This window comes from Bactrocera neohumeralis, chromosome 2 (genome assembly GCF_024586455.1).
Source record: "Bactrocera neohumeralis isolate Rockhampton chromosome 2, APGP_CSIRO_Bneo_wtdbg2-racon-allhic-juicebox.fasta_v2, whole genome shotgun sequence".
Classification (NCBI taxonomy): domain Eukaryota; kingdom Metazoa; phylum Arthropoda; class Insecta; order Diptera; family Tephritidae; genus Bactrocera; species Bactrocera neohumeralis.
In genome coordinates this window covers 45925742-45938224 of record NC_065919.1, presented here as the reverse complement: position 1 = coordinate 45938224, position 12483 = coordinate 45925742, and the positions used below count along the sequence as shown (strand labels likewise).

Genomic DNA, 12483 nt, shown 5'->3' with positions numbered 1-12483 from the left:
TCGCAACGAAATTCACTCACCGAACAGCACACAATCGGTGTAATTTCTGCAAAACTGCGACGATATGCGAAACCTCATATTATTATGCCATCAGTGCTTTATTTGCTGCTGCTCTTGTGGTTGTTGTTGCTTTATTGTAATAATATAGTATTTTTCGTTTTCAATTTAAAATTGCAATTTGTGCTTTTGCTACGACCATTCATAATTCAACGACTCATTGAGCGGTGCGAGAGTGTATCTTCCACGTTTATGTGGAAGCGTTTCCTTCCATTGCAACTGTTGCAACAACTGTGATCGGCAATAATCGATTGCAGCGGTAGCAACGGTTATTAAACAGCACTACAGGCAACTCAACTATATTTTATGTGTTTTAGTGTATGTTTGTTTGATTGTATGGATTGTATGTATGTAAATAGAGACCATTGCAGCTGGACAACCTTTGTGGCATGCAACCGAGATTCATTCATCTGTTGGCTATCTGCTGGGGTTCGAGACATGACTTTGATTTGTCGATTCATAAACGATGGAGTGAAATACAAGCAATTTTTACTTTTGAGTAATATTATTTATTCAAAGAAAAATATGTATATATGTATAAATGTACATATGTAAGCTGTTTAGGAGTAGAAGGAAAGCTCTGAAACCCGTTTTATAGTTTTATAGCTATTATAAACGGTTACTTTTCTAACTAGACTTACATATAGTTTGTACAAATCAATTTTATTATTTATCTTTGTAAGCGCAAAATATGCATTTGCCGATTTGTTGGCTTTTGCATTTTAGGAAATGCTCGCAAATCAGCGTTTGACACAAGCTACTTCCACATTTTCTATTGTTCACTAGTAAAGTAATACGTAGTTGTAGCATTGTTTGACATTTTATGTCTATATATGTACATATACAATAGCCATATAAACAATAGTTTAATTGCAACCGGAATTGATTTCTCACATGTCATAGCTACAGATGTGACAGGGGTCAATGGTGTTTGAAGCCAAAAATTTGTATAACATTATTGGATATACAAATATACATACACGACACATATAATTTATATAAAAAGTATCATCGAATTTTAAAGCCCAAAGAAGCATTCAAATTCGAAAAAATAGTGAAACCAATCCAAATCTTAATAACAATCATTGAAGGAATCTTCAAAAGTTTCTCGAACTGGTCGATGAAACTTTTTACTACATTTCTGCTCTAAAATTAGTTCTTATAAATTACCCTATGCATTGCTAACATACTAAAATACAGGATAACAAAATTAAATGACTTGTGGAATAATAATTCTTTAGTAAGCTTTCTCATCAGCTTTCACAATATGCATACATACTTATATACATACATATATACATATATTAGAGCGATTCAAAAAAACAAATTTTTTTTTTTCGTTTGGTACTCGGAAAAATAGGTTCCTAGATACCTCTAAGAAAGCCTCTCCAAACTCTCGCAACAATGTTGCTAAGGAGAGTATTATAGTTTTGTTCACATAACGGTTGTTTGTAAGTCCTAAAACTAAAAGAGTCAGATATAGGGTTATATATACCAAAGTGATCAAGGTGACGAGTAGAGTCGAAATCCGGATGTCTGTCTGTCCGTCCGTCCGTCTGTCCGTCCGTCCGTGCAAGCTGTAACTTGAGTAAAAATTGATATATCATGATGAAACTTGGTACACGTATTCCTTGGCTCCATAAGAAGGTTAAGTTCGAAGATGGGCAAAATCGGCAACTGCCACGCCCACAAAATGGGGAAAACCGAAAACCTATAAAGTGTCATAACATAAGTGAAATTTGGCACAAAGGATCGCATTAGGGAGGGGCATATTTGGACGTAATTTTTTTGGAAAAGTGGACGAGTGGTAATACATGGGATTTATTTTTATTTTTATATATGTTTTATTTACGTTTAAATTATACAATTGTAAATGTGTAGTATATTAGCTGCAATGAACTGAATGAATGTAACGATGGGTTATGGACTGTAAAATTTTTGGTTAGTAACAGTTATATTTGTCAAAGATATCCTGTCTCACACCATTTTATTGTGTACTTACTTCTTTTTACATATTATTATTTATACACTTATTTATATACATACATATGTAATATGTATGTATATAGAAATCATATTGCTACTTGAAAATATAAATTTTATGATTTAGGGGTTTATCTTCATTCTTTATATGAAAGGTATACATTGTAGGTATTACCATATAATTACATATAGTACATATGTGAGTATAATAAATACAATGCTAGTTGATGCCCTTAGTTTGGCGTATTATATAATTAGCCATTTCGCAACGCGCAACAGAAATAGAAGAAGCTCTACCAGACACTAATTAGAGCTAAATTACTATTATTACTAATCATTATTGGTAAAATTATGTGTTTGTTGTATTTCGAATATGACTAATAAGCAAAATAATAAAATATATGACTTAAACCGCGATAGGTTTGTGAACATACAGTTTGTTGTATAAGATTATAAAAATATTTTACCTTTAAACAATATTATAAAATCAATTAATTACTATCAAAACAGAAAACAAATCCCCAGCAAAGCTTTTGTTATGCAATATTAGTAACAATATTTATTGGTTTAGAGTTTATTCTCCTCAATTCACTCAATTTCCGACATCTACAAAGTTATTGCCAATACCATCATCTAGAGGTGTCAAAGCTCTTGATTTTTATTAGAGAGTTGTGTTGTCTGAAGTCAAAAGTCTTGGTCGGTAACTCAGCTACGCTTCAAAACTTCAAAATAAACAGCTATGAGGTTAACTTCAAAGACCTCCAAATGGATCGTATATATCATAATTTACTGCCAATACTGTCAAGTCTTCTTACGACTAATAATAAAGCTTCACGTGTTCCGAATAGATAACAATTTACACACATTCCGATAAGGAATCATAACAAACCAATTTTACGGTGCGTCGTTTTGCCACGTAATTGCTTGAATCTCTCCAACAAAACGTAAATAATAATAACTAACAACCATAACTAATTTTGGAAACAAACAATAGATCTACGCTTAGTTGCATCAAAAACAATAAGAACAACAGAGAGTAATCGTAATTGTGAAAATTGTACTACATTGTACATACATATGTAAATATAAATAAGTGACAATCAGTGAAATATTTGTTCATTTGGTGGATAAAATGTAAAAAACACAGTTATTTGAATGGAAAAAGATTGATAATAATTGTATTGAGTAATTTTTAAAAAAAATTTTATTTGGAGGTTTCGGTAAATTGAGGTTTTAAGCACAAATAGTTGAATTGTCAGTCGTGTCAAGCTGTCATGTTATTTTTATTCAGAATTGTTTCGAAAGACTTACGGCTCGGCCTACCGAGCGTACTATTCGCAACGCCATCACCCATCTTGAGAAACAGCATTCATTATTGGTTAATATTCGACCGAATAGACCACGTCCTCCACGTAGAAAATATAACAGCTTTAGAAAGTGTAGACGAAGACCGTGGAGACCGACCAATGGAACGACTTGGCGCATTTTATGTCGAGATTTTAAATTGAAAGCGTACAAAATACAGCGTGTGCAAAAACTAAGGCGTCTCGATCTACATAGGCGCCATCGCTCGCTCTACGTACTCTTAAAAAGTTCTAAGAATATCCGACGTTTTCGAGCCAAATTTTGTTCAGCGCTGAGGCCCAATTCTGGCTGGCTCAATAGGCATGTAAACAAGCAAAATTGCTGCATTGGGGACGAAGCGCAATCTGAAGAGATTCAAGAGCTGTCATTTCATCCAGAAAAAAACAACGATTTGGTGTGGTTTGTGTGGCCGGTAGGAAGTAACCGTCAATGGCGACCGTAATCGCGCCATGATAACCGACTATTTGGATTTATTGAGAGATCACTTCGATGAGCATATAATTTCACGTTTTGGGCCATTCGATTAGCCACCAAGATCATGCGATATCACACCGTTCGACTTCTTTCTGTGAAGATATGTAAAGTCAAAAGTCAATGCGGACAATCCCGGCTCGATTCAGGCCTTGGAGCAAAACATCACGCATGTCATACGCCAGTTACCAGTCGAAATACTCGAACGAGTCACCGAAAATTGGACTCAACGGATGGACAATCTGAGGCGGATGAACCATCTGAGAAAGAGACAATCTTCAAACAATAAATGCCAAAGAATGTTCTTTCGAATGATAATAAACATTCCCCATTAAATTTGAAGTTTCTGTGTTTTTTCTTTAAAAAAGTAGGGAACCTCTAACCGGATCACCCTTCACTTCCTTATTATTGTAAACAAATATTCATACCTGAGTATCTACTAATTAAAAAAAATTATTTCGTCTCTTGTAGGAAATTTAATTCTAAATGTTCTATACGTACATAGCTATGCAGACATATGTATCTAGATGGTTTACGATGGGAATTATAATCATTGGGCATATTTACAACACACTGTATGTGTGTAAGCGATTTGTAGAAAATACTAAAATTCCTGCAAAGTAGTCATTTCTGCTTGTTCCGTGTATATGTATGTATGTGTGTATTTACGTGTGCTCATTTATTTACGCGATTTATTTACGCTGAGAATAGTTAGCGCTAGAATTCGGGTTGCTACGTGAGCTCGGTATGAGTAATCGATGGCATCAGACGGAGTAGACAATAAGCTTCCAACGAGATAATAACAACAATAAGAACACACATACATACATACGCGTGAGAGTAGATGTATGACTGCATATGCAGATAATAATTGAAGTTCACTTGCCTTTATATATACATACATATACGTATATACATATATACATAAATGGGTAAATACAATATATACGTATGTTTGTTTGCGGATATAGAACTTTCAGATAAATATGCACAAATGTACAAACGTTGCCACATACACGTAAGTCACGCATCAGCGAACTTCACGTATACGCGCCAATTAAAGTGCACACACAGAGCAACACACACACACCCAAACAAGCACTAAAAAAAGTATGGCGAAAATGTAGGTTGATATTGGTTTAGTCACACATACATATGTACATACAAGTAAGTACATATGTACATATGTAGCGACGGTAGTGAAGCACGGCATATGAATAAATTTATCAATAATAACAATATGTATATATATACATACATATACATATGTACATACATACATATATAAATACTTACATATTTATTTATTTATTATGAAAAGCACAAGAGCAAGTTTGCCAATAAACGTAAAATTCAGCGAAAAATACCAAACGAAGTGAGTCATGGACAAAGCACGAGCATCAATATGGCGTTACCACATTTATTTTTACAATTTTTGTGATTTCATATATCTCACTTGTTGTTCTTGTTGTTGTCAGCGTTATCGCAAAAGTCACTCATCATTGGCAGTCCTCGCCAAAACTCACACCTTCTGTTGGACCGTTGAACAGCAGGAGCACGGCGACGCACCTCCAAGCCAAACGCGAGCAAACAAGTTTACTTTTGTGACTCGCTGACGCGTTTAAAGTTCACATAATCCGTTAAGTAAATACGCCGCATATCAAAACAAATAGCTGGGCACGAAGAGGAGCACTGTAAGTGATGCAGAGCCACTGAACTGACGAAGCGCTGCAGAAAAGGCAAACAGTTGACAAGTTGGCGTGAGGTGGTTATGCGCATTGGCAACAACCAAAGCGTAGTCTGTGCAAATTGTTTGTTGTAAGTTGTTTTTGTGTTTGTGTTGCAGAAAAATATGAAGGCTCTGAGGAATTGCCACTGTATGGTGTCAGCTTTGATTGTTCAGCTCATCAGCATTATGTCGGCTGACAGCATACCTACAGCGGCGCAAATGCTTGCAAGCACCGCCGTGTTTATATTAATAGTAGCACTGCGGGTTTCTTTATGAAATTTGCAAAGACATTGCAGGTGGATATAAGTAAGTATATACATATGTATTTATAAGTTTTCACTCAGAAAATGTTATTATTTGAGTTGGATATGTAGCTACAACTCTTGGAAAGTACGAACTAGGCCTGAACTAGTCCTAAAAGGATCTTGAACAAATACAGTTCTTAAATTTTTAAAAATTAATTAAAGCCGAGTTATTTTTTTCTGTATTAAAAAATGTTGAAAAATGTTTTTCAGCGAAAAATTGTTACATAATAAAAAATCAAAAATTTTTCAATTTTAGACAAAAATGCTTAAAAATATATATTAATCATATTTCTCCCCCAAACTAACACAAAATAAAAGTGAAAATGTTCGTTTCCATTAATATGACCATAACTGTATTTTTTACAAACTTCATGCAAATACAAAGAATTATATGTATTATTGCTAACGAACGATGTCAAAAGCTGTAACTTTGTTGTTGGTGTTGTTCCACGTAAATTCCTTTCAATTTGTTCTACTCTATATGAAAATGCATAGCAAATGCATAGTTCCACTATTTGCTAGTATGCAACGTGAGTAAATTTGCATTATATAAAAGCGCTTGTTATTTGCATATCAAAACCTTGTCACCCAGCTATTGATTGAGTACAGCGGTGTTTGCATGTATTCTCGTGTATAACAGAAAAATAACTAATAAAGAAAAATAATATTTATCAATATTTGTCTTTAGTCGTGCAGAAAATTCGCTCACAGGTGTTAGAAAGAAATATTTCCTCTAGTTTAAAGTAACATACATACATACATACATATATACATATATAATAGTTTTGATCATGTTTTAAGCTCTACAAAATAATGTGACATATTTTTATTACGATATTACAATTAGAACACTCACTATGCATCGAGAAGTTCAAGGTTTCCCTCAGTAGTAAGGCTGAATGGAACAATTCCGCTCTCAAATTACTGCTTAGGGATACTTGTAGTGCAACAAATCAGAATCAAATCGCTATTGATGCAGAAGTGTATAGAATCAGATCGTAACCAAGTGCACTTTAACTGGGTGTCCGGGCACAAAAGTATAGGCGGCAATGAACTGGCTTATGAGTTCGCCCGTTCCGCAGCATCCACCAACATGTTAGGACCCGAACCTTTCATTGCGGCTTGTCCCCATAGCATAAAGGAAATGCTCCGCAAGAATAAAGGTGTAGGCAAAGAAGGCTATTGACAACAACACCATGCGCCATGATAAGTTGCTAATAAATGGTTGCAACCTTAAAAGGTAAATATGGAATCAGCCTCCCAAGGGACAAAAGGCTATTCTAAGCTCAAATGTATTTAACATGGGCCAGCTTCTTATGCGTATTGCCAATTCAGCGACATGGAGCCTGAAACTCCAGAATACCTGCTAATTGACTGCACAACAGTCTGTAGGCGCAGGATAAAGGCCCTTGGATCCATGTTTCCAAATAGGGATCACATCGCTTCAATAGCACGTGGCAGTATATTGGAATTTATCAATATGCTGGAGCTAAGTGAGTCGTTGTTACTTAGAAGGAGGCACAACAGACCTTAGGTCGCGAGACAAACCTCATTTATTTAACTAATCTAATCTAAAATATAGAGCTTGGTAATAATAGGGACCTACCCCTTCCCAAATATTTAATTTCTTGAATAAAGTTTAGGGACAAAATAAATATATGTAAGTTATACTATTTATCCAAGTTGTATATGTTTTCGAAATCGTGTAGTATGTTATAGTACCCTGATCTTATAGCTCAACCTGTCGATGTACAGTCATTTAAGTTTCTTCTGTCGGAGTTTCTCTCTGCCGTCAGCACTAAATTTCAATAGTCAAATTAAGAAATATCAACAAAAAAATCACTCCTTGATATTTATTGGGGACCGAGATTACAATTCTATATTTGATGTTGCTTAATCTTTGCTTAACCCTGTTGCACGCAAAAAAGCTGAATTTTTGTGGTTTTTACATGGAATTTGGTTTCCTTAGCGAATGTTCAATTGGTACTTGCTTACTTACTAACGTTGAGTTAATGCAAAAGCATTTTATTTAGCGCTGACCTTCAACAACTCAAATTTCGTTGAAAAAACATTATACCTTAGAGCGGGTCCATTTACAGGGAGCCAAAAAACGAGAAAATCGCGTATTCCGAAAGTGTTCTACGGATCATTTTGAACATATTTGCCTAAGAGACTATAGGTCTAAAACCAATTTTGAACCAATGATTTTTAAAGCGAAATTTTTTAAGGATTATAAAAATGCGTGCGTCAGTTTTTGAGATGTCCACACAAAATTTAATTCGTTGGTAGATTTTTATATTATATTGGCCATTCGTCGGAATCGGCCAAATTGGACAACTATATCACATATCTTCCATATAACCAATTATTCAGATCATTTAAAATTCGCATTAAAAATTGCTGGCTCGAAACCGGTTTTAGATCCATAGTCAAAGTTATGCAGAATGATCCAAAGAATATTTCTAGCATAGGCAATTTTGACTTTTGTAAAAAATGGTGTTCTCTACCGATTTTTTTTCATTCAAACAAAAATTTCCCACAAGGCAGCTGGAATCTGTAACCAACAAGCCCCTAACAGCAAACGAAACAAAGGCGCTTCAGAAGTAGCTAACTGAAAACAAGCAAATGCAGTCATATGGCGTTGGCGGAATTTGTTGTATATGTAAGTGTGTATGAATTTATGTATACACAAAGCTGATTATTTAATTATTTCACTACATACTAACAACAATTTATATGACAATACACATTCGTGCAGAGGAACATACAAACCAACAGTGTATTAAAGGTATTTACATAAAGATTTATGTATGGAAGTAGGTGAGCGATGCACAGGTTCACAACGTTGGAACACGAATTATAACACTTCAAATGAGACACATAAAAATGCAAAAACAAAAAAATACAGCAATAAGTTAAAATAAAAGCAATAAAAGCATGAAATTGTCAAGCTGGAAAAAATTGATGCGCACCTGAAAACACCCGCACACTATGGAACCACTTAGCAAAGTCTATTGTAATTATGTAAACGTAATATTTGTGGTACGTAAATACGCTTTACGTGTATGCATACATATGTATGTATGCAAGTATGTAAGAGTCGTAAATCACAATTATTTCGATACACCATTCAGCGACGCAATAAGCGTTCGACAGTTCAAAGTCTACTTCGCAGTTATTGCACATTTAATGATGTTTTCTTATAGTAGGAGATTAGGCCAGACTAGAGTTTTCCAAAAATATACATATACCAGGGGCGGATCCAGAAATAGTACTTGGGTTAAATAAAAATTTACTTGAAACATGAAGAACATTACATTAAATATATTAGTAATCTTTATACACTTCAATATCGTGATGGAAAATTTTCAAATCGACCTTCTAATATCAAATCCTACTAAATTGAAAAAACATATTATAAATCGCAGACGTACGGGTGACATACTTTAATATGTACAAGTATAATACTGTAGTCAGTTCGTGCATGGAATAGAAAAATTTTGAAACGACGTGGGCCAAGAATCTTCCGAGAACTTTTTCTGCAGTGATTTTAATATCACGAAGCGTGTGCCGCAACGCCATGCCGATCAATCTAGCTTGGGGCATGTTCGTCCTCAGCCACGTTTTCAAGCGGCAAAGTGTGCAGAATTAGTAAATGGATGGAAAATGTTCCTCAGCTTTTTGTTTTTCATTTCGGAACGTTATAAGCAGCATACATTCATATATATCATATTTGTTGCCGTTGCCAGATCAATCGATTCTTTCTGAAGAATCACACTGAGTGAATGAATTAGAGATAGAATGCGGACGAACGCTTGTAATTAATCGTATGTTGACAACTTGGATGATAAACCGCGGAGAATGTATGAATCGAACGATCACAGATGAAGCTAAATGCAACATATATTTCAAGTTCTCTATCAAGCCGCGTCGTTTGAAATTTAGCACTTTCAGTTACAGATCTGATTGGATTTATTAACAATTTGCATACGTTGCTACAATTTTTAACTTCATTAGTATCTTATATATTCCAAATCGAGACAATCTATCAGACAGATCAGAGACAAAATTATATTTCTGTTACTTTATATTTTTTCAGAGTAGTAAAATTACGAATAAGCCATTTAGCCTTTGGGGCGGAAATTTTCCCCTTTTACCCCTCTGAAACCGCCACTGCATATATGTACACTATTGAAATTACCAAAAATCGATTTTTTTGTATACTATATACACATATTTATGTCGAGGGTACATAGATTTGGCAATATTCTCCGAAATTTTGAAGTTGATCCCGTAAACTGTTTGGAAACATTGTTGTATTTGTAAGAATTTTCAACTTTGTACGCGCTTTTCTCAAAACGCTGTCGGAAAGGCAAATTTCTCTGAAACGACTGGATCGAACGACTTGAAATTCACACACGACATGCTTAGACATATTTGTCAATTAGTGAATAACGAAATATTTTTGATAATTTCGATTTTTTGAGCAGCTCTGAAATGTAAAAATTTTCACACAAAAAAATTGGAGGACCCCAAAATCAAAAATCTGACGAACTTTTCCATCATTACCAATATTCATCTAAAGCGATAAGAATTTTTTTTTTTTTTTGATTTTTGTATTTGAGAAAAATTTAAGTTGAAAAATCTTCCTCAGCGTGAGACACCTTTTTTTCGTAGATTCTCTTGGAGATCGCCTACGGGATCAAGGGCATTCAAAAATTTTCAAATTGAATTTCCGATTATTAAAACTCATTACATTCTAGCAATGTACATTTTTTATTTACTTATCAAATAAAATTCCACTTCGCTTGGAAATGATGAATTTTTATTAGAAAGTGCATTTTTCAAAACGGCCAACTATGGTACTCAGAGACTAAAACTGGTACCCACTCAAATTTTTTACTACAGGTGCAAAGTAAATTATATAGAGAACTTATTTTGCTATTATTGCAATAAAAAACGTTACTGCTTATTTTTCTGGTGAACAATTTAAAATCTACACAAATCCGACACTTAAAAAAAATTGATTTAAAGCTAAAAAGATGCTTACTATTCTAGATAATTTTATGTAGAGTAATAAACGGTTTTGTTGAAAAAGATGATTCCGAAGATTGGCTTAAAGCCACCATTTTTTAGAAAATTATTTTAACGAATTTTTTAGCAATAAAGGCACACAGAATGAACTGTCTGAATTGAGGTCTCTTTTGTAGCTCTAGATTGGCCGAGGCATATTAAAAAGCTGTCAATTGACATTGAGAAGCAACTAGACCTCCGGAAATACATATAAAAAAATATTATATTATATTTTGGACTGGTATATACGTGTGTGTATGATGACAGCAAAAGTAACTACCTGACGTTTGACTGCAAATTCAGTTGCAGTTGCCGCATTGCAGTCTTCCTGGCTTGCCCAAAAACGAACAAAGTAATATGCATGTATGTATAAAAATACATATCTACATAAATAAAAGGAAAAACAATATTTTGTGCTATCTTATCGCAGCAAATACTTGTATGTACATACATAAGTGTTTGTGTGGACGAGACTATGCAATGTATGTGCCGAGCATAAAACAGCAAGCGCTGCAGATTTTTTGGTTACCACAACCACATGCATACATACTACATATAAATATATGTACATAAGTATAAAAATGTTTGTATATACATACATACATATGTAGATGCATATAGCCCGCTGTGCACACGGTTTCGATATAAGTAAATAATAAATAAGTTGACTTCATTGCAGCTACAGTTTATCAACCTTAATTAAATGCCGGCAGCGGCGATTCTCTGAATAATGGTTCAGTGCCAAGCAAAGAATTGGCATACGAATTCCAAGCGTATGTATGTATGTATGTGTGCATGGTATGTAATGTGAACTGCCTTGCGGTAAACATCCGTAGTCGCTAGCCAGCGATCGATCATGCCACGAAGCGTAAACAAATATCCTTAACTAATCAAACATCAGTATGCAGCCGTTGTCCACTTTGTTGCTGTTGACTTATTTGAAGGGCAGGTTTTTTAGCACTTCTGGAATCTGTTATTTACGTACTTTCTGTATGTGTGTATGTACTACTTTCTGTATGTATGTATGTATGTTTGCGTATATGAAGGTATCACAGACATGTTCTTATTAAAAATTAACGCAAAACAAAAAACCAAAAACAAAAAAAGTGACAGGAAACAGGATGAAAAATGTTTGGTCTTGAGCACCGACGCATCATGTAAATAGATTGCTGAGATTACAGACAGACACACCGGCTGCGAAACATGAACGAGAAAGGCTGACCTTTGAGATACACTATATTTACCAATACAAGTTTATTATTATTTAAGTATCGTTATGGAAATATCCAACAAGTACGCGCAACAGTTTTTCTTTTGAAAGCTTATGTCCTCAGCTTAAAGATCAAAAATTAAACTAAAGGATAACATCAATATTTTTATTCTAATCGAAAACCCTAAACTATTCCAAATTTCTTAAACATCTTAAATATATATGTATATTCACCATAGCATAATAATTCTTATAAGATTTTGGCTTTTGAAATTATTTTTTTTTTACCG

General features: G+C 34.3%; 1 protein-coding gene across 2 annotated transcripts in view; it reads right to left on the bottom strand.

Annotated features, from left to right (window-relative positions):
• Positions 1-12483, bottom strand: part of LOC126751324 (putative uncharacterized protein DDB_G0291812) — a 132527-nt gene that overhangs the window by 107836 nt on the left and 12208 nt on the right. The window lies entirely within an intron of this gene.